The 27,854-nt window shown below is 42.4% G+C and overlaps 1 protein-coding gene across 5 annotated transcripts in view; it reads left to right on the forward strand.

Moving 5' to 3' along the window:
- Positions 1-27,854, forward strand: part of TLL2 (tolloid like 2) — a 274,253-nt gene that overhangs the window by 82,752 nt on the left and 163,647 nt on the right. Inside the window, exon 1 of one of the 5 annotated variants that reach the window (XM_056530360.1) lies at positions 26,503-26,617. The exons of 3 other annotated variants lie outside the window; for them this stretch is intronic. The gene's annotated coding sequence lies outside the window, so the exon portion shown is untranslated. Of the gene's footprint in view, positions 1-26,502; positions 26,618-27,276; positions 27,430-27,854 lie in introns of those variants that run through there. One more of the 5 variants, XM_056530358.1, reaches the window with a different exon arrangement.

Here is a 27,854-nt window from a genome sequence, read left to right on the forward strand (position 1 = left end):
TGACTCTGTTCTCTTGGTGTTTTTTTTTTTTAACAATTTGTGGAGGCCATATATGAAGTCCTCTCTACCGGGGATAGAAATATAGTTTTTTTTAGACATAGTATATGTCTCATTGATACACTTATACCCTGATACTATGTTGCTATTTTATTTTTTGGGCTATAATATTGCAAAAGAAAAGTGTAAAAAAAAAAACAAAAAAAAAAACATTAACCCTTTGAATTATCCCTTCCCCTAATAAAAGTTTGAATCACCCGGCATTTCCAATAATAAAAAAAAAACTGTGTAAATGAAAATGTGGTATCGCCGCGTGCGGAAATGTCCGAATTAAAAAAATATACCGCTAATTGAACCGCACGACCAATGGCGTACGCGCAAAAAAATTCCAAAGTTCAAAACAGCGTATTTTTGGTCACTTTTGATCATGAAAAGATGAATAAAAAGCGATCAACAAAGTCTGATCAATGCAAACATGGGACCGACAAAAAATTCAGATCACGGCGCAAAAAGTGAACCCTCATAGTGCCCTGAACACGGAAAAATAAAGTTATAGGGGTCAGACAATTTTAAACGTATAAATTTTACTGCATGTAGTTATGATTTTTTTCTGAAGAAATACAAAATCAAACCTATACAAGTAGGGTATCATTTTAACCGTATGGACCTAGAGAATAAAGATAAGGTGTCATTTTTACCGAAAAATGTACTACGTAGAAACGGAATCCCCCAAAAGTTACAAAATGGCTGTATTTTTTCAATTTTGTCACACAATAATTTTTTTTTCCCGTTTCGCTGTAGATTTTTGGGTAAAATGACTGATATCACTACAAAGTAGAATTGGTGGCGCAAAAAATAAGCCATAATATAGATTTTTAGGTGCAAAATTTAAAGAGTTATGATTTTTTAAAGGTAAGGAGGAAAAAAACGAAAGAGCAAAAACCGAAAAACGCCCGGTCCTTAAGGGGTTAAAGTGTATAGGCAACCAGTGCACTGACTGACACAGGGTAAAGGCAGGTGTGTACTGGTTTGTCTGCGAGATAAGCCTGACTGCTGCATAGACCAAAGAGGGGAGAGATTAGAGAAGACTCTGGCCCTTTTTATTTTGAGCTCTCTTCGGTAAGGGTTCATTCCCACACGGCGTATTTGCTGCGTATTTGCTGCTGCGTATTTTATTTTCTCTGTTGAAGTCAATGGGTAGGAAAATACGCAGCATCAAATACGCAGCAAATACGCAGCAAAATACGCCATGTGGGAACGTACCCTAATACAGCATTTTCGGCCCCAGAAGTAGCAATACCTTGATGTTTTTTGTTTCTACATTTTTGTAAACTCTAAAGACTGTCTGCAAACAGATGATCACTAGTTTCTAAAATCTTTAAAACACAGTCTTACACTTGGCTTATGTGTCTTCTTTATTCTGGTGCTTTGTCTAAACCACTGCCTCTTAACTAGTTAATAACAATAAGGAAAATATTATTTATTTTTATTCATTATGTATTGAATTGCTGGTGGTAGTTAGATTATCTGGTATGGCATGAGCGCATATATTCCAATATGTACATATTCATACCAAACTTTTATTTATTTATTTTTTCTCTACCTCTACAGCTAGACAGTAAAACTGCTGTAAAAACGTTTTCTCTCATTGATGGCTGCCACATTACAACTCTACTACTTATATCGGTTAAAAAATCTATCTAACAAACTATGGAGTACACATATAAAATGATATACAGTTATGCCAGTGACCTAGGGGGGTATATATCAATTTTGCCTGTTAAGTTTCTTTTTACCCTTTTTTTTTTTCACTTTGGTTTTCGTGGACATGCACCAAATTTATCATTTGGTGCAAGTTGTTAGTAATTTTGTCTCAAATGTTGAAATCAGCTGTTCACAGCGCCTTTTACACAGAACTTACCGCCACAGAGGACTGCGTATTTTACCCTGTAGAGCAGCCATTTCGGAGTCCCTCCCGCAGTATATCAGCAAGCGACATGAGTTATTTTCATTCGTGGGGTTTATAGCCACCATGTGAAATGGATTTTATTTTCAACTTGGGTAGTTTTTGGTTACTTTAGTGCAGTGGTCTTCAACCTGCGTACCTCCAGATGTTGCAAAACTACAATTCCCAGTATGCCCGGACAGCCGTTGGCTGTCCGGGCATGCTGGGAGTTGTAGTTTTGCAACATCTGGAGGTCCGCAGGTTGGAGACCACTGCTTTAGTGCTTACCTTTCCTGAACCTGTGTGGCCATGTCCAATGCTGGCTCAACGGAGGGTGAAGGTTCTTCAGAGATAACTATGTCGCAGGATAGTAATGAGCAGCCCTGGAGGCGTCGCTGCTTTCACAAAAAAATTTTTTTTAATGTATTTTGACGCCTTTACATTTTCTGACATTGCGAAGTGTGTTTTCCATGTGCAAAATTTCTTGGCGGTGATTTGCGCCAAAAAAAAACGGGATTTGCGCCAAAGATCGATAGGCGAAAATGATGAATTACTGACTATAAAGTTAAGATCACACACAGGACCTTGTGATTTTGAGAAAGCTGTAAAAAGGATTGTGGAGAAGATGCGCCAAACTTTGGTGCAAAAAGACACTGTGCCAAAGTATTGCACCAAAGTTACGTGAGAAAGAAAACACCGTAAATCCTTTGATAAATACCCCCCCCCCCCCCCCATAGTGTGCACTGCTTCATTCAAAGTTCTCTGCTCTGCCTCATGGCTATTCAGGACCTCTCGTCTCCCTTTTGTTAGAATACAGACACAGTAGAAATATGTATTTACAAGAGATGGTGTCACAGTTATCCAGTGTATAGTGTTAAAATAAAAGTTGTTTTCCTATTTTATTACAGTTCACTTCCTTATCAGCCAGATCTTGCTTTATATTTTTTTTCAATATATTAGTGTATGTAGATTAGTGTGTGTAACGTATTGTACTCTCTGTATTCTGTGGTTGACCCGTTGGCCTGGCTGTGCTGACCATGCTAAAGGCTAATCTTTCACAGAAAGGCTTTTATTTCCTCTTACATGTCTTTGTGCTTTGGCTCTTTTTTTGTGTTCTAATATATGTAATAAAGTTGTAATCTGTTTAGTTTGCATTAAAATGTAACTTTGCACGGAAGGTTGAACTGGGCGCCTTATATATTTTTTCCTCTTCCACTAGAACCTGATTCAGATGCATACATTGTGCACCCCAAACAAATGTCCTTTCTGGTACACTGGTGTTACCATGACTACTGGGTATTAGCTTGTATGCCTCTATGCAAACTGAACCAAATTTTACCATTTGTGGGATTACTGGCCTAATACATCATGTGGAAGTGTACAGTACATCTGCACAGAACAAAGTGTGCAGGACCATGAGGATAATATATTACACGTGGCTGCTCTAGTTATTAATCAAAATGTAAAGGACTACAAAAGTTTTTGGTCTGCAAACTTCTGAACTTGACAGTCCTGTACAGATCTGCCAGGGACCTTCATGTCTTCATTCTTTGTCTTCAGTCAAAACTTCAGAACAGGCCAGAATAGCTATGTAAATGCTTTGGATGCAGAGATTATGGGGCCTTATTTTAAAGGAAACCTGTCATGTTTCATGCTGACGTACCTGTTTCATGCACCTAATGCACAAAGCAAAACTACCAACACCCAGAATGCCCAGCTGCCTGGGCATACAGGGAGTTGTAGTTTTGCTTGGTGCAGTGGGCACTAAGACAGAGCAGGGATGACGTGAATGTTAACCCCTTGCTGCAAAACGCTGGGTTTATACGGTGCTGCGGCACAGGAGGGTTATGAAGCGAGCTCAGGAGCTGAGCTCTCATCATACCAGCACGGTCCTGGCTGCTATCAGCAGCCAGGAGCTGTGGCTAATGCCGGACATCGCCGTTCCGGCAGATGTCCGGCATTAACTCTTTAGACGCAGCGATCAAAGTTGATCGCCGGGTCTAAAGTGAAAGCTTCCTGGCTGCTCAGTCGGGCTGATCGGGACCATTGCAGTAAAATTGCGATGTCCCGATCAGCTAGGATGCAGTAGGAGGGTGCCTTACCTTCCTCCTGCGCGTCCGATCGGCGATTGATTGCTCCAAGCCTGAAATCCAGGCTTGAGCAATCAACTGCCGATGACCCTAATCAGTGCATTGCAATGCAAAGGAATTGTTCAGTGTAACAGTTCATACAAGAAGTAGCACGGCACTGCGCTTATGGCGGAAACTAATGTGTTGGATGTGCGTCGGTGTAGCTGGGTGCTGCTGGTGGTGCTCTGACACAATTAGATTTTCATATGATATTCAAAGAGAAAAGAAGAAATCGGCAACTCACCATCTCAGCTGGTATGTTCTTCTTTATTGAAGCATACTCGCATAACAATGTAACAGAGGGAGAGGGTAGTGGGGGGATAGTGATGTGCGACCGAGCTCCTGTTTCGCACACTAAGTGTGCTTCCTCCGGCCAATTGTTCAGTGTATTGAATCAATGTATTGCATGTTATAGTCCTCTATGGGGGCTATAACATTGAAAAAGAAAAGTAAAAAAAGCTAATAAAGATGATTTAACCCCTTCCCTAATAAAAGTTTGAATCACCCCTTTTTCCCATAAACAGTGTAAATAAAAAAAAAAACATATGTGGTATTGCCACATGCGTAAATGTTCGAACTATAAAAATATATTGTTAATTAAACCACACGGTCAATGGTGTACACACAAAAAAATTCCAAAGTCCCAAATAGCGTCTTTTTGGTCACTCTTTATACCATAAAAAAATGAATAAAAAGCGATCACAAAGTCCGATCAAAACAAAAATGCTAGCAATAAAATCTTCAGATTACAGTGCAAGAAATGAGCCCCCATACCACCGCGTATGTGGAAAAATAAAAAAAGTTATATAGGGGTCAGAAGAAGACAATCTTAAACGTATACATTTTCCTGTTTGTAGTTATGATTTTTTTTGGAAGTAATACAAAATCAAACCTATATAAGTAGAGTACGATTTTAATCGTATGGACCTACGATAAGGTGTCATTTTTACTGAAAAATGCACTGCGTAGAAACTTACAAAATGTATTTTTTTCTTCCATTTTGTCGCACATTTTTTTTTCCGTTTCGCCATAGATTTTTTGGTAAAATGACTGTCATTACAACGTAGAATTGGTGGCGCAAAAAAAAGCAATCATATGGATTTTTAGGTCCAAAATTGAAAGGGTTATGATTTTTTAAATGGAAGGAGGAAAAAACGAAAGTGTAAAAACAGAAAAACGCTATGTCCTTAACCCCTTTAGGACCAAGCCCATTTTGGCCTTAAGGACCAGAGCGTTTCTTGCACATCTGACCACTGTAACTTTAAACATTAATAACTCTGGAATGCTTTTAGTTATCACTCTGATTCCGAGATAGTTTTTTCGTGACATATTCTACTTTAACTTAGTAGTAAATTTTTGTGGTAACTTGCATCCTTTCTTGGTGAAAAATCCTAAAATTTTATGAAAAATTCAAAAAATTTAGCATTTTTCTAACTTTGAAGCTTTCTGCTTGTTAGGAAAATGTATATTACAAAAAAAAAATTTGATTCACATATACAATATGTCTACTTTATGTTTGCATCATAAAATTGATGAGTTTTTACTTTTGGAAGACATCAGAGGGCTTCAAAGTTCAGCAGCAATATTCCAATTTTTCACAAAATTTTCAAACTCGATATTTTTCAGGGACCAGTTCAGTTTTGAAGTGGATTTGAAGGGTCTTCATATTAGAAATACCCCACAAATGACCCCATTATAAAAACTACACCCCCCCCCCCCAAAGTATTAAAATGACATTCAGTCAGTGTTTTAACCCTTTAGGTGTTTCACATGAATAGCAGTAAAGTGAAGGAGAAAATTCAAAATCTTCATTTTTTACACTCACGTGTTCTTGTAGACCCAATTTTTGAATTTTTGCAAGTGGTAAAAGGAGAAAAATTTTTACTTGTATTTGTAGCCCAATTTCTCACGAGTTAGGACATACCTCATATGTCTATGTAAAGTGTTCGGCAGGGGATTTTGGAGAGAACATTTTTCTGAAATGGTTTTTGGGGGGCATGTCACCTAAAATGTGTGTTACCAAAAATTTTACATTTTTAAAAAGGGTAATAGCAGAAAATACCCCCCAAAATTTGAAGCCCAATTTCTCCCGATTCAGAAAACACCCCATATGGGGGTGAAAAGTGCTCTGCTGGCGCACTACAGGTCTCGGAAGAGGAGTAGTCACATTTGGCTTTTTGGAAGCAAATTTTGCTCTGGGGGCATGCCGCATTTAGGGAGCCCCTATGGTGCCAGGACAGCAAAAAAAACCAACACATGGCATACTATTTTGGAAACTAGACCCCTCGGAACGTAACAAGGGGTTAAGTGAACCTTTATACCCCACAGGTGTTTCACGACTTTTGCATATGTAAAAAAAATAATAATAAAAAAAAGCTTGTTTTCCCAAAAATTTTTAAAAGGGGTAAAAGCAGAAAATACCCCCCAAAATTTGTAACACAATTTCTCCCGAGTACGGCGATACACCATATGTGTCCCTAAACTGTTGCCTTGAAATACGACAGGGCTCCAAAGTGAGAGTGCCATGCCCATTTGATGTCTAAATTAGGGACTTGCATAGGGGTGGACATAGGGGTATTCTACTCCAGTGATTCCCAAACAAGGTGCCTCCAGCTGTTGTAAAACTCCCAGCATGCCTGGACAGTCAGTGGCTTTCTGGTAATACTGGGAGTAGTTGTTTTGCAACAGCTGGAGGCTCTGTTTTGGAAACAGTGGCGTACCAGACGTTTTTCATTTTTATTGGGGAGGGGGGCTGTGTAGGGGTATGTGTATATGTAGTGTTTTTTACTTTTTATTTAATTTTGTGTTAGTGTAGTGTTATTAGGGTACAGTCGCACGGGCGGGGGTTCACAGTAGTTTCTCGCTGGCAGTTTCAGCTGCGGCAGAAAATTTGCCGCAGCTCAAACTTCCAGCCGGATACTTACTGTAAACCTCCGCCCATGTGAGTGTACCATGTACGTTCACATTGGGGGTGGGGGAGACATCCAGCTGTTGCAAAACTACAACTCCCAGCATGCGCTGACAGACTGTACATGCTGAGAGTTTTAGTTTTGCAACAGCTGTTAGGCACACTGGTTGTGTATCACTGAGTTTGTGACTGAACTCAGTGTTTCACAACCAGTGTGGCTTTAGCTGTTGCAGAACTACAACTCTTAGCAGTCACCGACAGCCAACAGGCATGCTGGGAGTTGTAGTTATGCAACCAGCAGATACACCACTACAACTCCCAGCATGCACTTTAGCTGTTTGTGCAAGCTGGGAGTTGTAGTTATACAACAGCTGAAGGTACGCTTTTCCATAATTTTTTTTTACCTCCAGCTGTTGCAAAACGAAGTCCCAGCATGCCCATAAGGGAATGCTGGGAGTTGTGGTGGTCTGCCTCCTGCTGTTGCATAACTACAGCTCCCATCATGCCCTTTTTGCATGCTGGGAACTGTTGCTAAGCAACAGCTGGAGGTTGTCACTCATCTCCAACTGCTGCAAGCCGCCGCATACATGTCAGTCCCTCGCCGCCTCCGCTCCTGGGGCCCCGATCCCAACATTGACGCCGGGGATCGGGGTCCCCAGCTGCCGGGGATCGGGGTCTTCAGCTGCCGGGGTCCTCTTCCCTCACCCGATCACGTCCTCCGGAAGAGGGGCGGAGCGGGTTGCGGGAGTGACACCCGCAGCAGGTGCCCTGATTGGTTGGCCTGTTGCCCTGATTGGTCAGCAGGGGTGAGGTGGCACTAGTGCCACCTCACCCCTGCTGGCTATGGCTGTTCGGGGCTGTCAGACAGCCTGTAATTCCGGGTCACTGGAGACCCGATTGACCCGGAATCCGCCGCAGATCGCTGGGCTGAATTGTCCAGCGATCTGCGGCCATCGCCAACATGGGGGGGACATAATGAACGATTTCAGCAGGCATCCGGCTCCGGTCCCCAACCGGCTAGCGGTGGGGACCGGATTTCTCACGGGCGTATGGATACGCCCTGTGTCCTTAAGGACTCGGAATGCAGGGCGTATCCATACGCCGTGTCCTGAAGAGGTTAAGGGGTTACTAAGCTGGGCCGAGCACTGAACAAACAGCGCTAACGTCACAGTGCCCGAAGCCTGTGCCCCTGGCAGCTTGTATCTTTTATCTTTTATTTTAATAAATATGTATATCTCCGTACCACAGCAACAGATCAACAGAAGCAGAGCCGGCGTTAGGGCGGGGCAAACCAGGCAATTGCCTAGGGCCCCCATCCCCCAGGGGGCCCCCTGCCGGCTGCTCAGTAGTGGATCAGCAGCCCGCTTCAGCCCGGCCATGGAAACTTTAATGCAGTGATCAGCGCAGGGGCGTAGGAACAGGGGGACACACATCCCCCCCCCCCCCCCAGAAAATCATGCGGGGGGACAGATCATTGGGGAATCCCTCCCAGTTCTGCCCTCAGACTTTATCGAATTAAATGCTCCCTGGGTCCATTTAACCCAGGAAACATCTGTTGCCGGTCACGCACTGCTGGTGATTTGCAGAGCCTGCTTGAACTGCGTGCGCATGCACACACAGTTCAAAGACGGCCGTGATCGGGTGCGCCGGGCCACTGTCCACGGGGCCGGTCATCTAACCCAATGGCAGACTTGAAATACGGCCCCTGGTCCCCCACGCAAGGCCCCCTTTTCTTCCGGCCCAGGCATTTACAAAAGTGAGCCAAGGCAGGGTCCCTGCAACTGTAAGGGCAGAGGACGTCCGTGCGCAGGCACCCCTCAGACGTCACGCGACTCGTCCCTGCCCCAGCTTCTCCGCTCTCAGCAGTAGAAAAAATGTGGAGCTCTGCGTGCTGCAGCCTGCCTCCAGCATAAGGTGAGAGGGCAGAGAGGTGGTGTCTGGGGGGAGGGAGGAGAAGAGGCACAAAAGGTAAAAGAAGAATGATGGGGGAAGAGGGCAGAAGGGGCACAAGTAAAATGAAGGATGACTGGGGAGGGAGGGGAAGGTTGCAGAGGAGATATGATGGAGCGGAAGAAGGGTGCAGAGGGGTCTGGGGGAGCGGAAGAAGGGTGCAGAGGGGTCTGGGGGAGGGGAAGAAGGGTTCAGAGGTGTCTGGGGGAGATGAAGAAGGGTGCTCGGCATGCGCAGTTAACGCGGGGGGTCTTGTGGGCTGTGTGGATAATATGACAAGTGTCGCCTCCTGCGGCTCCTCTGCGCTGCGTCAGGGACGTCACTTATCATTTCCTGCAGTGCCGGCTGCTTAAGTTTAGCAGTCTGGCCGCGGCTGCAGGAAATAAGTGATGTCCCTGTTGCCGTGCAGAGGAACCACAGGAGGCGACACTCGTCATATTATCCACACAACGCACAAAATCCCCCCGCATTACCTGAGCCTGTGGGGGACTCTACTGCCAACCTAATGTGGGGGAGCTATACTGCCAACCTAATGTGGGGGAACTATACGGCCAACCTAATGTGGGGGAGCTATACGGCCAACCTAATGTGGGGGAGCTATACTGCCAACCTAATGTGGGGGAGCTACAATTCTATTGGTGGTTACAAAAATATATTAGGTTCCTATTTTCTTGTTAAAAAATAAAATAAAAATAACTTTCATTTAGTAACTACTTTTTTACAATACAAGTCAATAGTAGCAGGCACTGGGGGTGGGGGGAGAATCTGTAACTCAGTGCTCAGAAATGTATCAGGTTGTTCTAAAACTACAGTAGTATGCAAATCTACTCCCCAATGAAATGTTGTTGTTCTAAAGTAATTAAATTAAATTCTAAAACTATTACATCTGCCAGGGTTTTTTTTTTCCATTTACTTCCTTGCCACTAATACATTTTGGCTTTGATTGCCACTTGTTAAATGTATATACTTTGGCAGAATGTCAGGACTTACAGTTTTTCTTTCAATTTTTTTTTGTTCTAAACATAAATTGATCCAAAATGGATGTGTGTGAAAAATCACACTTAATAAATAAGAAACGTGAACTTTGCATGTATACTACCACTATGCGGAATGTGCACAGGTTCTGTAACATGGTTATAAATAGGTTGCTGAACTGACTGGGACATTTTAAGGACACATCAAATAATTTGTCTTCTGTGCCCAAAGTGCAGTGGAAAATTGCAAGTGCTGGAAAATGGAAACCACATTTCAGATAGAAAAAAAATAATTCAAAAATATTCTACTGGTAAGATGTTTGTTGGTCCCTTAACTTGCTTAAAGTGAAAACAGCCTTAAAGGGTACTCCGGTTGAATTTTTTTTATTTATTTAAAGAACTGTCCAGAATAGGAGAAAATCCCCATAGCAAACATATGCTGCTCTGGACAGTTCCTAAAATGGACAGAGATGTCAGCAGAGAGCACGGTGTTCCAAAAAGAAAAGAATTTCCTCTGTAGTATTCAGCAGCTAATAAGTACTCAAAGGATTAAGATTTTTTAATAGAAGTAATTTACAAATCTGTTCAACTTTCTGGCGCCAGTTGATAAAACAAAAAAAAGGGTTCCTCCGGAGTACCCCTTTCACGTTGGAATGCCACTGAGGGTTTTCACACAAAAAACGCTGAAAATTTTTTTTTTTACCACACTGCATTTTTCAGTGAAATAACGCTGCGTCTAGATGTTAGCTGCAAGTCAATAGTAAACTGCAAAATGCCAGATCCACTTGGGGGTTTTTTCATTTTGCTGTGTTTTTTTTTTTTTTTTTTTTTTTTTTTTTTTAAGAAATGTTTTAATCCTTTGGCCGTTTTTCAGCTTTTTTGGGCTCAGAGGCTGGTTTTCAAAAATGACCTCAAGTTCAGAGTATGGAGTTTTTTTTTCACATAAATCTTGGAGTTTTCCTCTCATAGAAGTAAAAACGCTTTTAAACTCCAACAAAAACGGTTTTAACTTTGGCGTTTTTGCAGGTGTTTGCTTATTTTTGACTTTAGAAATCCAAAAAAGGATGGAGATTCCCCTTTTTTTATTTATATATATTTTTTTTATTTCGTAGGGTACCGTTAAACAATTTTTATACATTTTTAAACTGATCAATTTATGTGGAACTAAAAATGTAGCCGACAATAATAATGAAAGGGGCCATTTAAATGTAAAATTATGTTTAGTAAATTTTGTTTGAATTTACTAAATAATGGGAGTAGTAGTACCTGTACTAATAGACAGATCACCCCGGGTGTCACTTCTGACACCTGTTGCAATCCTCCTATATATTGTATAAAAGCCGTTGCACATCCGCTCTTCTCCGCTATCCAGCACTATGTTCTGCGATGTGAATTCATGACGATTCATATTTCCCACAAAGAGCTGTGATTGGCCAGATGGTTCCAACCAATCACAACTCTCTACGAGAAATATGAATAGGTGAGTATATATACAGCAGTACAGGCTGTCACTCCTTACACCTGTTGCGATCCTCCTGATGTGAATTTTGGGACTCGCTGCTCTGTAGCCGGGAGAACAGCTGATGCTGAGCAGTAGATGTACGTCGTATATCTACTGCCCAGCAAGAATGTATAGTGAGCCTGCAATGTGTATACGGTATAAACATTGCTGGCTCATTTAAAGTGTACCGATCAGATCCAACAAAAAATAAGTGTTTTTTTTTTATATATCACTCAGTACCTAATCCTGACCATGTACACCTTTTTTATTGCACTTTTTTTTATTTAGCTCACTAGTCTGAATTCCTCTCAAAGGGAGGGGGCGTGGCATCACTGCAGGTCTCCTCCCCCTCCCGCAGTATGCTGTCTGCTCACATCTCTCCTAGCAGGCAAGGGGGGGGCAGTTGTTTGACTGGCTTTTTCAGTATGAAATACTGAAAATGTTCTAAAGAAAGCAATTGCAGAACCTATTGGTTTTGCATGCTCTACAACATATCAAAGGTTTTTGTATCTGACAGTGCCCATTTAACCCCTTGCTTAGCTGTGCATTATGCGCCAGCCCAGCAAGGAATGAGTTAACTTACACTGCTGGACAGTGTAGATTAACCCTTCGGGCAGTATGCAGAATATACAGATATAGATAACTGTATATAGTGTACACAGAAGACTAAGTCCGCTTACCTCCTTCACTCCAGTCACGGCTGGGTCAGTGTAGCTCTGCCCCCTAGCTATGATGTCATTAGGGGGTGGAGTTATAGATGGGAGCCAGGCTGGTAAGTAAGAGGCTCTGTTAACATTGTACGTTTTGTATAATGTGAACAGACCCTTCTGGCAGTGTTTTCCCAGACAGGGATACTCCAAAGGCTATCTGGTCATGCTGAAAGTTGTAGTTTTGCAACAATTGAAGGCTCCCCAGCGGAGAGTGCCAAAAATTTACTAACCAATTTTTTGTGTTCAGAGGATTATGACTGATTCGGTGGATTATGGTGATTAAACTAGATTTTTTTTTCTTTTAATAAAATGGTTAACGAGGGCTGTGGGGGTGTTTATTTTAATTTTTTTTTTCAAATGTTTCCTGTTTTTTTTAAATTGAATCTTCAGGCTTAGAAGTGGAGTCCGTCTTATTGACTGAATCCATTACTAAGCTGGGGCTTAGCATTGGTCCCCAAAACAGCTAGAGCTAACCCTCAATTATTACCCCGGTACCCACCGCCACAGGGGTGCCGGGAAGATCCGGTACAAACAGGCCCGAAGTGTCAAAAATGGAGCTCCTGAGCCTAGGCGGTAACAGGCTAGCGTTATTTAGGCTGGGGATGGCCAGGAACAATGGTCCTCGCCCACCCTGTTAACGTCAGGCCGTTGCTGTTTGGTATCTCCCCAAACAGCAATGGCCTGACGTTACCAGGGTGGGCGATGACCATTGTTACTGGCCCTCCTCAGCCTAAATAATGCCAGCCTGTTACCGCCTAGGCCCAGGAGTGCCATTTTTGATGCTCCAGGCCTGTTGGTACTGGCTCTTCCCGACACCCCGGGGTACCAATTGGGGGTTAGCACTAGCTGTTTTTGGGGCTAACGCTAAGCCCCAGCTTAGATGGATTCCGTCAATAAGACTGCTTCTACTACTAAGCCTGATAATTCCATTTAAAAAAAAAAACACGTCACATTGGAAATTTTTTATTTTAACCCCTTAAGAACATAGCGTTTTTCTGTTTTTGCACTTTTATTTTTTCCTCCTTACCTTTTAAAAATTATAACCCTTTCACTTTTGTACCTAAAAATCCATATGATGGCTTATTTATTGTGCCACCAATTCTACTTTGTACTGACATGAGTAATTTTACCCAAAAATCTACGGTGAAACAGAAAAAAATCATTGTGCGACAAAATGGAAGAAAAACGCCATTTTGTAAATTTTGGGGCTTTTGTTTCTACGCAGTACATTTTTCATTAAAAATGACACCTTATCTTTATTCTGTAGGTCCATATGATTAAAATGATACCCTACTTTTTATAGGTTTGATTTTTTTTAATCACTTCGGAAAAAAAAATCATAACTACATGCAGGAAAATTAATACGTTTAAAATTGTCCTCTTCTTACCCCTATACATTTTTTTTATTGTTCCATGTACGGGGCTGTATGAGGACTCATTTTTTGCGCTGTGATCTGAAGTTTTTATTGGTACCATTTTTGTTTTGATTGGACTTTTTGATCGCTTTTTATTCATTTATTTTTAGGTTTATAAAAAGTGACCAAAAATACGCTATTTTGGACTTTGGAATTTTTTTGCGCGTACGCTATTGACCGTGCAGTTTAACCCCTTAAGGACTCAGCCTATTTGGGCCTTAAGGACTTTTATTTTTACGTTTTCGTTTTTTCCTCCTCGCCTTCAAAAAAAATCATAACTTTTTTATATATTCATCCACAGACTAGTATGAGGCTTTTTTTTTTTTTTTTTGTATGACCAGTTGTCCGTTGTAATGCCATCACTCACTTTACCATAAAATGTACTATTTGTGTGGGGAAATTAGAAAGAAAACCGCAATTTTGCTAATTTTGGAAGGTTTCGTTTTCACGCCGTACAATTTATGGTAAAAATGACGTGTTCTTTATTCTTTGGGTCAATACGAGTAAAATGATACTCATGATAACATTAGCTATCAAACTTTTTAACCAAATTAATACGTTTAAAATCCCCCTATTTTGAAGACCTATAACTTTTTAATTTTTCCGTAGAAGCGGCGGTCTGAGTGCTCATTTTTTGCACCGTGATCTGTACTTTATGATACCATATTTGCTTATATGAAACTTTTAATACATTTTTTTAATTCATTTTTTTGGGGAATAAAATGTTATAAAAAGCTGCTATTTTGGATTTTTAAAATGTTTACGTTCACGCCGTTCACCATACGGTATCATTAACATTTTATTTTAATAGTTTGGATATTTACGCACGCGGCAATACTAAATATGTATATAAAATAGTTTTTTACACTTTTTTGGTGAAATAGGGAAAATGGGACAATTTACGTTCTTATTGGGGGAGGTTTTTTTTATTTTTTTTACTTTTTTTTACTTTTATTGTTACAGTTTAACAGTCCCCATAGGGGACAATTTATAGCAATCATTAGATTGCTAATACTGTTCCGTGCTATGCATAGGACATGGCACTGATCAGTATCAGGTCATCTTCTGCTCTGGTCTGCTCGATCGCAGACCAGAGCAGAAGACCTGTGGAAGGCAGCGGAGGCAGGTGAGGGGACCTCCGTCTGCCGTTCTGGATAACCGGATCGCCGTGGCAGGCAATAGCTGCAGGGATAGCATTTTTTCATGCAAAAATGTGCACTATTTTACAAATATACATATAATGGTAGTATCTACATTATATAAAATGTTTTTGCTGATGACAGGTACACCTCAAAAGTTATTCCTGTTTCACAGAATAGGAGAGAACTGGCTGATCACTGGGTTCCTTATCGATTAAGAGAACATGCATGTTCAGCCTCTGATTTCATTCACTTAATGTAACTTCCAAATAGAGCCCCGCCCAGGACAGTTTTTTTAAGGTCATTACCTCCTGTTCCCACAAGGTGGTTTTTATTTTTCACTCTGTCCACTCCCTCAACATGTGTGTCCAATCTTGCCTGCTTCCGCTAACAACATAGAAATGTACAGACACTAGGGTGCAATGCTCTGCGCGTTCATAGAGGAATGTACGGACTCTAGGGTGCAACGCTTTCCACATACCTCCTTGGTATAGCAGTGTATAGACTAAGATGCAGTGCTTTGATCATACCCCCTTCCTTATAGGACTATACAGACACTATGGTATAATGCAGGGGTCCTAAAACTTTTTAAACGGGTGGCCAGTTCACGGTCCCTCAGACCGTTGGAGGGCCGGACTATAGATAACAAAACATGAACAAATTCCTATGCACACTTATATCTTATTAGTGGATTACCACTTTAAGTACGCAGCACAGTTCCCCCCCACATTAGGTTCGCAGTATAGATCCCCCCCCACATTAGGTTGTAGTTCCCACACATTAGGGTTAGCAGTACAGTTCCCCCACATTAGGGTTGGCAGTACAGTTCCCCCACATTAGGGTTGGCAGTACAGTTCCCCCACATTAGGGTTGGCAGTACAGTTCCCCCTACATTAGGGTTGGCAGTACAGTTCCCCCTACATTAGGGTTGGCAGTACAGTTCCCCCACATTAGGGTGTGCAGTACAGTTCCCCCACAGACATTCAGCCTTCAGCCATACAGTGTATGGCTGGAGGCTGTATGCCTGTGTTCTGCCCCACTTCAGAGCTCTGACCACCGCTCCTCCGGTCCGGACATAGCAGTAAGTGCCGATACCAAAGGAGCGGTGGTCGGAGCACCGAAGCTGACGTGCCACTGGTAACACTTACCTAGCTGGCCAGTGCACGTCCTCATCGCTGCCCCGCTCCTCCGCGCTCCATTGCTATGGGCGCACGCACGGCATCAGTGACGTCCCTGTGTGCGCCACCTTCCCGGCGGGGTCTCCGAGTGCGCATCCCTGTGTCCGGAAAACATCTTTCGGGACACAGGGATGTCCCAGGCAGCCGCGGGCCGGATAAATGTCCTCGGCGGCCGCATGTGGCCCGCGGGCCGTAGTTTGAGGACCCCTGGTATAATGCTTTGCACATACTTCCTTTGTGTACAGAAATGCAACTGGGCATTTACACGTTATGATGATCAAAATACATGACTGGAAATGATCATATGGAATAAATAAAAATATGTGTGAAGCCATACATATACATCAGCAGGGTGGTTTATACTACGGCAACCTGCAGTCAACTGCGACCCATTTATGTATATACCGGCTGGTGAGGTCACTACAGGTCCTCCAGGGCAGGCACTGGAAAGGCCATTTTACAAACTGTCGCATAACGTACCACCTCCAGTCAGCGGGGGGGTGGAGACAGCAGGACAAAAGCTGCGCATATGCATTGCACCTAGCATGATGCTGGGTGAGCTCAGCTGGGAATTGGAACGGGAGGGTTGGACCTAACACATAGAGGTCTGCGGTGAGGTAGTGTGCGTTATTTGTGGGACCCGAAGGCACAGTGCCTGACCAACTGCATCAACCTCGCTACTGCCTGCAAGTTTTGCATTGGGACCTGTGGGATCCCAATACCGATGCAGGGCTTTACTTCTAAACATGGCTGCCGATCAAATCACTCAGGGCAGAACCAACTTGAATTTTTATTAACTGTGAGGGTTCTAGCAGTCAGTCTTTCACTAATTAGCTAGTTCTATCATAACTGTCGGGTGTTTAGTACCCCCCCCCCCCCTCATAGCTATGTTGGCTACACGGTGCCCACCCATAACTGTGCTGGCAACACTGCCCTTATCCCCTGCACCATGTCCTCAGGTTGTAGGTGGCATTAAAATTTGGATCCTTTTACTTTAATGAAACTGAGCTGCAATATCACACACAAACTGAAGACACACATGAGATGCTTTATTTATATTTATTTATTTTTAGAAATCTGTTTTTAAATCCTAGATAACCTCCCTTAACTTCCCATGCTGCTGGTCATTCCTTGCCACTTTTTTGTCTCCACTAGAGGGCAAAATCAAGTAGCTTCCAAATCTTGTGTTGATATGTAGGATGAATGTAGGAAAGAGAATGAAAAGCACTCTGTTATATTCCTCTGATGCACTAAATAGTCTTTTTATTGCCATGTCTTTCTGAATTTTTAGGAGAAAAAGAAGCATGTATGGGGCTGCACGGAATGGTAATGCAGGTTGTGCACCATTTATGTAGAACAGAAAGAGTTGCATCACTAACGGTCTGTTTTTATGAGGCCAATGTTTGTTACTTGGTGGCTGGTTTCATTGATTATTTTCCTATTCTATTTTCCTCCAAAAAATAAAAAAATAATAATAAATAAAACAGTGATGAGGGAGCAGCAAAGTTTAAATATGTGTGTATATATATCATTTATTATTAGAGTACTTTTTTACCACAGGATTAAAGTGATGTCAGTGCTCCTATTGCTATTATTGAGCCCTTGAGAGTCCCTTGTATGGTACACAAATAGTTCTCATGCTTTCCATTCTAGGTGATGGGTGCTAGGCTGTTTTCCAGCAGTACTCACACAGGTTCTTTCTTTCCCTTACTTGGACAGTACCTACTACTCTCTGCTATGCTATGACATAATGCTGAAAAAAAGTACACTGGACTGACCGAGCTGGCACGGTGGTGTGTGTTACATCACAAAAGTCCTTGGTCTAAACAGAACTGATAAGTTAAAGGGGTACTCCATTGCTGGACATCTTATCCCCTATCTCTTTAAAGAGAGGGGAGAGGGGATTGCATTCAGCAGGCATCTTTGTGTGTGAGTATACAGTAAGAACACCAGTATTTACAGAAGGGACAGCTTACCAGGACTTTATGGTTGCGATAAGAGAAAAGCCTTGATTTTCCTTCAGTCTGAATTGAGAACCCAGTGGGACTGTGGTCTATTGCTGTGTTAAAGGGGTACTCCTGTGGAAACCTTTTTTATTTTTTTAGATCAACTGGTGCCAGAAAGTTAAACAGATTTGTAAATTACTTCTATTAAAAAAAAAAATCCTTCCTGTACTTTTAACCCCTTAAGGACCCAGCCATTTTACACCTCAGGACCCGGCCTTTTTTTTGCACATCTGACCACTGTCACTTTAAACATTAATAACTCTGGAATGCTTTTAGTTATCATTCTGATTCCGAGATTGTTTTTTCGTGACATATTCTACTTTAACTTAGTGGTAAAATTTTGTGGTAACTTGCATCCTTTCTTGGTGAAAAATCCCCAAATTTTATGAAAAATTTGAAAATTTTGCATTTTTCTAACTTTGAAGCTCTCTGCTTGTAAGGAAAATGGATATTCCGAATAATTTTTTTTTTATTCACATATACAATATGTCTACTTTATATTTGCATCATAAAATTGACGTGTTTTTACTTTTGGAAGACATCAGAGGGCTTCAAAGTTCAGCAGCAATTTTCCAATTTTTCACAAAATTTCCAAACTCACAATTTTTCATGGACCAGTTCAGGTTTGAAGTGGATTTGAAGGGTCTTCATTTTAGAAATACCCCACAAATGACCCCATTATAAAAACTGCACCCCCCAAAGTATTGAAAATGACATTCAGTCCACGTTTTAACCCTTTAGGTGTTTCACAGGAATAACAGCAAAGTGAAGGAGAAAATTCACAATCTCCATTTTTTACACTCGCATGTTCTTGTAGACCCAATTTTTGAATTTTTACAAGGGGAAAAAGGAGAAAATGTATACTTATATTTGTAGCCCAATTTCTCTCGAGTAAGCACATACCTCATATGTCTATGTAAAGTGTTCGGCGGGCGCAGTAGAGGGCTCAGAAACGAAGGAGCGACAAGGGGATTTTGGAGAGTACGTTTTTTTGAAATGGTTTTTGGGGGGCATGTTGCATTTAGGAAGCCCCTATGGTGCCAGAAGAGCAAAAATCCCCCACATGGCATACCATTTTGGAAACTAGACCCCTTGAGGTACGTAACAAGGAATAAAGTGAGCCTTAATACCCCACAGGTGTTTCACGACTTTTGCATATGTAAAAAAATAAAAATAAAATTTCACTAAAATGTGTGTTTCCCCCCAAATTTCACATTTTTGCAAGGGTTAATAGCAGAAAATACCCCCAAACATTGTAACCCCATCTCTTCTGAGTATGAAGGTACCCCATAAGTTGACCTGAGGTGTACTATGGGTGAACTACAATGCTCAGAAGAGAAGGAGTCATATTTGGCTTTTTGAGAGCAAATTTTGCTCGGGGGCATGTCGCATTTAGGAAGCCCCTATGGTGCCAGGACAGCAAAATAACCCCCACATGGCATACCATTTTGGAAACTAGACCCCTCGGGGAACGTAACAAGAAATAAAGTGAGCCTTAATACCCCACAGGGGTTTCACGACTTTTGCATACGTAAAAAAAAAATAAAAAAAATCACTAAAAGGTGTGTTTCCCCCCCAAATTTCACATTTTTGCAAGGGTTAATAGCAGAAAATACCCCCCAAAATTTGTAACCACATCTCTTCTGAGTATGGAGGTACCCCAAAAGTTGACCTGAAGTGCACTACGGGCGAACTACAATGCTCAGAAGAGAAGGAGTCATATTTGGCTTTTTGAGAGCAAATTTTGCTCGGGGGGCATGTCGCATTTAGGAAGCCCCTATGGTGCCAGGACAGCAAAATAACCCCCACATGGCATACCATTTTGGAAACTAGACCCCTTGAGGAACGTAAGAAGGCGTAAAGTGAGCATTTACCCCCCACTGGTGTCTGTCATATCTTTGGAACAGTGGGCTGTACAACATTTTTAATTTGCACAGCCCACTCTTCCAAAGATCCGTCAGACACCTGTAGGGGGTAAATTCTCACTGCACCCCTCATTACATTCCGTGAGGGGTGTAGTTTCCGAAATGGGGTCACATGTGTTTTTTTTTTTATTTTGCGTTTGTCAAAACCGCTGTAACAATCAGCCACCCCTGTGCAAATCCCCTCAAATGTACATGGCGCACTCTCCCTTCTGGGCCTTGTTGTGCGCCCCCAGAACACTTTACGCCCACTTATGGGGTATCTCCGTACTAGGGAGAAATTGTGTTACAAATTTTGGGGGGCTTTTTTCCCCTTTACCTCTTGTCAAAATGAAAAGTATAGGGCAACACCAGCATGTTAGTGTAAAAAGTTTATTTTTTTTACACTAACATGCTGGTGTAGACCCCAACTTCACCTTTTCATAAGGGGTGAAAGGAGAAAAAGCCCCCCAAGATTTGTTAGTCAATTTCTCCCGAGTACGGCGATACCCCATATGTGACCCTAAACTGTTGCCCTGAAATACGACAGGGCTCCATAGTGAGAGCGCCATGCGCATTTGAGGCCTGAATTAGGGATTTGCATAGGGGTGGACATAGGGGTATTCTACACCAGTGATTCCCAAACACGGTGCCTCCAGCTGTTGCAAAACTCCCAGCATGCCTGGACAGTCAACGGCTGTCCGGCAATACTGGGAGTTGTTGTTTTGCAACAGCTGGAGGCTCCATTTTGGAAAGAGTGGCGTACCAGGCGTTTTTCATTTTTATTGGGGAGGGAGGGGGGCTGTGTAGGACTATGTGTATATGTAGTGTTTTTTACTTTTTATTTTATTTTGTGTTAGTGTAGTGTAGTGTTTTTAGGGTACAGTCACATGGGCGGGGGATTACAGCGAGTTTGAGCTGCCGCGCAAAATTTGCTGCATTGCAAACTTGCAGCCCGATACTCACTGTAAGCCCCCTGCCCATGTGAGTGTACCCTGTACATTCACAGGGGGGGGACCTCCAGCTGTTGCAAAACTACTACTCTCAGCATGCCTGAGAATGTTTGGGAGTTGTGGTTTTGCAACAGCTGGAGGCACACGGGTTGGGAAACACTGAGTTAGGAAACAATGTTTCCCAACCAGTGTGCCTCCAGCTGTTGCAAAACCACAACTCCCAAACATTCTCAGGCATGCTGGGAGTAGTAGTTCGGCAACATCTTTAGAGCCAGATGTTGCCGAACTACAACTCCCAGCATGCTTGGAGTTGTAGTTTTGCAACATCTGGAGGACTACAGTTTGCAGACCACTAATACAGTGGTTCCCAATCTGTGCCCTTCCAGATGTTGCAAAACTACAACTCCCAGTATGCCAAAACTGTCCAGGCATGCTGGGAGTTGTAGTTCTGCAACATCTGAAGGGCCAGATGTTACAGAACTACAACTCCCAGCATGCCTGGACAGTAAGGGCATGTTGAGGATGTGTAGTTTTGCAACATCTGGAAGGGCACAGTGGTCTCCAAACTGTGGACCTCCAGATGTTGCAAAACTGCAACTCCCAGCATGCCCAGACGCCAAGGGCTGTCTGGGCATGCTGGGAGTTGTAGTTTACAGGGTCCTATTACAGCAATGCATGTCGCTTTACGGCGACGTGCATTGCTGTAAAGGGCCCAACCGCGGGTGAAGATTTACTCACCTGTCGCCGCCGCCGCCATCTTCACCGCCGGGATCCGGGTCTTCAGGGACGAGGTAAGTACCGGGGCCGGGCCCCAGCACTCCCCCGTCCCCCGCCGCGTCCTCCGGTCTTCCTCCCGTCCTCTCCGGACTTTCAGGGGCCGGGCAGGACGGGAGGAAGTAACCGCCCCCCCCTCCTGCGATTGGTCGGTTCACTAACCGACGGATCGCAGGGGATCGGAGGAGGTGCCAGGCTTGCCACCTCGCTCCGATACTTCAGCATGGTCCTGGCTGTCTGTGACAGCCGGGATCATGCGAAATTACCGGGCGGTCGGGTCCCAGAGACCCGATCAGCCCGGTATCGCCGCAGATCGCAAGGGCGATTTCCCTTGCGATTTGCGGCGATCGCCGACATGGGGGGCCTACATGGCCCCCCTCGGCGTTTGCCCTGGATGCCTGCTGAAGGATTTCAGCAGGCATCCAGTTCCGATCTCTGCCCGGCGCGCGGCAGAGACCGGAAAACGCCAGGACGTACGGGGACGTCCTGGGTCCTTAAGGCCCAGGGTGCGGGGACGTCCCCGTACGTCCTGGGTCCTTAAGAGGTTAAGGGGCTGTATGCTACAAAGAAAATGTTTTTCTTCTTTTTGGATTTCTCCATGTCAAGACCACGGTGCTCTCTGCTGACCTGTGCTGCCCATTTTAGGAACTGTCCAGAGCAGGAGAAAATCCCCATTGCAAACGTGCTGCTCTGGACAGTTCCTAAAATGGACAGCAGAGGTCTGTTTAACCCCTTTAACTTTAAGGGGATGCTGTCAATATCCTAACAGCCCTCCCACTGTGAAGTGAACTATACTACTGGTCTGTCTTGAGTGCTGGTGCAATTTTTCTCTTTTTATGACTGTTTACCTGCCTGGATTGAGTGCATAGCCATTTTGGGAAGCAGCTGCACTCTCTACTTGTTTGAGAGGATCCTCTGGTAGAGGGAGTGTTGCATTTGTGCTGTGTTGCCTAGGGAAATCTGCTGATCCTTCATGTTCACCAGGTGAGATCCATCTATAAGATCAATTGGTGTTCTGGATGAGCGCTGCTTGGTTTTTAATTTTATTCCTTGCAAGAAAGTGAGACCCTTGGTGCTCAAGAACTTTTTTTTTTTTTTTTTTTTTTTTTTTTTTTTGTGGGGGGTGGTAAGAAGTAATTTTTGGTTAAAGGGAATTTACAAATAGGTTAGGAATTAACTGGAAAATTAAATGAAGGGAAGTTGTTTGCAATGACAATGATCATTTAACACTAGCCAACATTTAACCTTGTCTTTAGGCTGTTTTATGTGTCTTGAAAAGGCACAAGCAGGGTTTATTTGTGCCTTTTTTGTGCATTTTGGTTTACACATTTCTGCTAATCTTGAGTTGCAATCCACTGACTTTGGCAATACACATGGTATGGAAGAAAAATAGCCAGTACAACTACCGAATACACGTGTGCATGCTGCTGTGGCAAATACAAAGTGTACAAAAAACAAAGGTTGCGGCAGCACTCTTGGTCAAAAAAATGGGATGGGACCCCAACATGCTAAATCAGTTCACCTTCTGCTGGGCATATGGCCTCTGACTGGGTGACATGCAGGATCCACTATCAAATTGAAATTAAAAACCTCCTATGAGGTGGCCCCATTTTGGATGGGACCCTGACATGCTTAATTTACTCGCCTTCTGCTGGGCAGATGGCCTGTGACTGGGTGACATGCTGGATCCACTACCAATTTAAAACGAGGCCACCCGGATGGGGGACACTTTTTTTTTTTATCAAAAAGTGCGCTAAGAGCCTCCATTTTTTGACCAAGAGTGCTGCTGCAACCTTGTTTTTTTTTTTGTACACATGATATGGAAGGGTTTTATGAACTGTGCCTTTTTGTGAAAAGGCTCAAAAAAGCACAAAACCACTGAAAAGTCTCTAAAACTACACCAGTCCAGACTTAGCTTAGCTTTTTGGTGTATGTGAAGAGAGAAATTTCAGAAAATGTGACCTACACAAAATTTATCAAATGCTCTGTGACCATTTAATAAATTTAGTGCTTTTACACATTACCAGCACACAAAAAAAGTGTAGAAAATGCTTCACTTACGCCTACAATGATAAATGCCAGCCACTGCGCATAGGGCAGTTTGAGAATGTAGTATCATTTCACATCTTTGGAGAGGGGACTAGGAGTGGAAGGACCCTGGGAGCAAGATTAAAGGGGTACTCCACCCCTAGACATCTATCCCCCTATCCATAGGATAGGGGATAAGATGTCAGATCGGGGGGTCCCGCTGCAGCACCCACCTCAACAGCTTCCGGCACCGCTGGAGGCTTCGGATCCCGACCACGCGAGAGGAAGAGCATGATGTCAGGACTCCACCCCCATGTGACATCACACCCCGTCCCCTCAATGCAAGTCTATGGGAGGGGGCGTGACTGTGGGGGCGTGACGGGGACAGTCTGCCAACACATGAAAGCTCTGTTCTTGTAGCAGAGCGGAGGGGTCGCTTCCAGGTAGGCTCTCACATCACTAGGAAGTGAATAAATTAGAATATTCATCACATGGGTGGGCATAGCCCTGCATATAGGGGAGGCAGGGAAGCTCTGCAAGCCAGGTTCCATGCTTTTTATTGCTCATTGCTCCTCTGTAGCACTATAATCTAGTGTATTGTGTTTAGTGTAGGTGTACAGCCTGTTCATTTCCCTTTTAAGTATAATATTAACTGTATAAGCAACTAGGTAAAACCAGCAGTAGATTGTTCAATACATCGCTGTTCAAAATACATATGGCAGCCTTAATTCATTTGGATACAGATAATTTGTAATAATCCACTGTGGATGTATGTAGAAATATGGGCATAGCCCGGATATAAAGGAATGCATTCTGGTATCCTTCATCAAATCTAATATATGGAAGCAACATATTACTAGATTTCTCTGCAGCTGACAATGAATTGGTCCTCTACATTGCAGTGTGCCAGAAGTATGCCATAATAAGGATAAAGATTAGATAAATATGACAGCTGGAAGACCAGCATATTTCTCAATCTATCACTGTTCTCGATTTCCTGTTTTTATATTCCAGGTTGCTCTTAAATTGTTGGATAGATGGTTTTGTAATGTTTTCTTTTAAATAATTGTGTCCTAGAGTAACAAGGATGCAAGGAATGTGTTATAAAAGATAAAATTAGATGATATTGCACATCTGTCACTGTAATGGCAAAAACAAGAACCTGATCTTGCCAAAGGATATTTGTTTCACAACCTTGTTTGGCCTGTAGTAACCACAGATGTAATCTTGGAAATATGGAATGGTATACTTGTAACAAAGTTCTGTCAAGGCTAGCGGCCCCAACGAGAGCTGAAATTATCCTCTAATCTGTGAGCGCTAATGGCCATAAGATTGGCCATGATAAATTCCCATTGAAAGTGGAGTGTGTGCCAAAAAGAAATCATTCCAGATTTAAAGCAGCTGTGTCTTTATATAAGCAGCAATAAAGGGAAAAAAACAGGAAGTCGTCATGCCGGCCAATAGAACGTATCCTGTAAATTCCTAATTAGAAGTACATATAGAACTATAAGTTGACTTTCACATTAGAGAAAACACACGTCTTACTCTGGCAGGATAAGGGGTTGGCACAGATGGTGGCTTTGTAGGTCACCATTATTGGGTGATGTTCAGCTTCTTCCTTTTAATTTCTTACCATTTTGTGCTTTCCTGTATGAATAAGAATACAAGACATTGGTGGAGAAAACAAAAATGTGACCAATAAAATTACCTCTTAAATTTTTAAAGTTAAACATGTTTAAGAACTTTAAAGATTTTAGGAAAATGTAAAGACAAAAATTACTCCGCAATTATTGATCTGGCCTTTAAGCCAAAGAGGTAGGCTATTCCTGTTCTACAGTAATTGGTAATCTCCTCATTATCATTACAGTTAGAAGTACAATGACTGGTAATAATGCTACATTGAATCCACCATTTCCAATAGGTAAGACCTCCCCACCTTGCCCACCGACCTCTGCACAGATGAAAGAGCATGTGAAGAGCTCTCTCCTATAAAAGTCAATTGGGGGAATTTATTAATGTTTACACAAGAAAATTGGTTTACCAAAGTTGCAAGTTTTTGTGCCATGCTCTAAAGGTTTGATCAAAAGCTCCTTAGTATCGTGTAGCTAAGAAAGCATAAGGGAGCTGACCAGGAATGGACTGAAAACTTACTGACTAGGAATGGACTGAGGATCACGAGGTCCCCGTATGCCCACCGACGTGAGTCACACCTATAAAAATTCCCTACTCGCATACAATAAAATGTATTTTTCTCCTTTTTTTAATTTTTTTTTTAAAATCTTTAAAAAAAAAAAAAATTCAGAAAATACAATGCCCCCCACATATCCACTTATAATATATACTGACCCCACATATAAATTTATATTTTATACAGGCCCCACATAGTGATTTAAAATTTCCAGAAATTTTAAAGACATGGGGAAAAAACGGTTTGTTTTTTCCTGCAAAAAATAAAATAAATTGAGTTGAGTAGTTTTATCAAAACTATTTAACCATTTTAAACTATTTTATTTAACCCCTTAAGGACCACGTGTTTTTCCGTTTTTTTGCACTTTCGTTTTTTCCTTCTCACCTTTTAAAAATCATAACCCTTTCAATTTTGCACCTAAAAATCCATATGATAGCTAATTTTTTTGCGCCACCCGGGACCGACCCGATATGACGCGGGGTCACCGCGTGACCCCGCGTTATATCGCGGGAGCCGGCCAAGGACGTAAATATACGTCCTTGGTCGTTAAGGGATTAAAATTGTTTCAATTGTGGATGTTGGTCTCACCATTTTACCGAGAGGAGGAAAATAAAATAACAACCTTAATAGGAATCAAATAGATTTTTTTTTTTTATATCAACTGGCTCCAGAAAGTTAAACAGATTTGTAAATTACTTCTATTAAAAAAATCTTAATCCTTATTCTCAGCTGCTGAAGTTGAGTTGTTGTTTTCTGTCTGGCAACAGTGCTCTCTGCTGACATCTCTGCTTATCTCGGGAACTGCACAGAGTAGAAGAGGTTTGCTATGGGGATTTGCCTCTAAACTGGGCGGTTCCTGAGACACGTGTCATCAGAGAGCACTTAGACAGAAAAGAACAACTCAACTTCAGAAGCTTATAAGTACTGAAAGAATTAAGATAAAAAGTTTTTTCCTGATAACCCCTTTAATGTCTTTAAAAGCCTGAAAACATAAACTGCTGTAATACCAACAAGATGGTGCATAGCTACAACCAAACTAAACTGAAACCTTTTTTCCCTACAGCACCCCTAGAGACAGAAATGCATATTGGTCTTCTTAAAAAATAGCATTCTCTAAATATTATATAGTTTGAATACGATGTGAACATATTAGTTAGCATTAGAAAGGAGCATATTAATGGGGGAGATTTATCAAAACCTGTGCAAAGGAAAAGTTGCCTAGTTGCCCATAGCAACCAATCAGATCGCTTCTTTCATTTTCCACAGGCCCTTTTGAAAATGAAAGAAGCGATCTGATTGGTTGCTATGGGCAACTTTTACTCTGCACAGGTTTTGATAAATCTCCCCCATTGTATATACTTTTTAAATTTTCCACAAAAAAACTTTTATTCAACTGTTTTGAATAAAAATGGAGGAAAAAAATATTTTTTCCCAAATTTGCAGTTTTTCTTTCCCCAGGCCTTCCCATCGTTAGCCCCACATATAAATTCATACTGACCCCATATATGAATGTATACTATATACTGACCCCACATGTACAGTACACATACACTTCACACAGACAGAATGAATGACTCACTTGCACATGTAACACGCATCTTTACACATAAATGTGCATACACTTTAGGGAACAGCATGCCTATCGCTGACAGCAGGGAGATTTATCTACTAGGGGTGGGACTGTGAGCTCAGTGGCTGCAGAAATTTTGCTTCCCGCCCTCATCTGACCTAAGGTGAGCACTTCTTAATGTGGCACTAGCAGAGTGCACTTAGTCTGCCGCTTGCCGCCAACCCATAGGCACAGTAGTAGCTGCACAGGAGGCTCCCTTTTTAAGGGGTACTCCGGGGGCCAATGTGTTTTTTTTTTTTTTTTTTTTCAGTTTCTACTTACCCTTGCAGGTGAGTTTTCTTATCTCTGGTCTTGTGCTTGCTCTTTGTTTGTTCCATGTAGTGTAGCATCTATTTCCGTTTTGCCTTGGTTTCAGAAACTACAGCTCCCCGCATGCCTCGTAGCCGGACTCCTCTTTCAGTGCCTTGCCCAATTTGTTTTGCGTTGCTGCCCAGCCCTGTTTGCAGACGGCTTTTTTTTCCCCTTTAGCACAACCTCTCCCTGCCCTGCTCATTACTATACTTTTTTGCCTCCTTTTTTTTTTTTTTC

The sequence above is a fragment of the Hyla sarda genome, chromosome 7 (genome assembly GCF_029499605.1).
Source record: "Hyla sarda isolate aHylSar1 chromosome 7, aHylSar1.hap1, whole genome shotgun sequence".
In the NCBI taxonomy this organism is placed as follows: Eukaryota; Metazoa; Chordata; class Amphibia; order Anura; family Hylidae; genus Hyla; species Hyla sarda.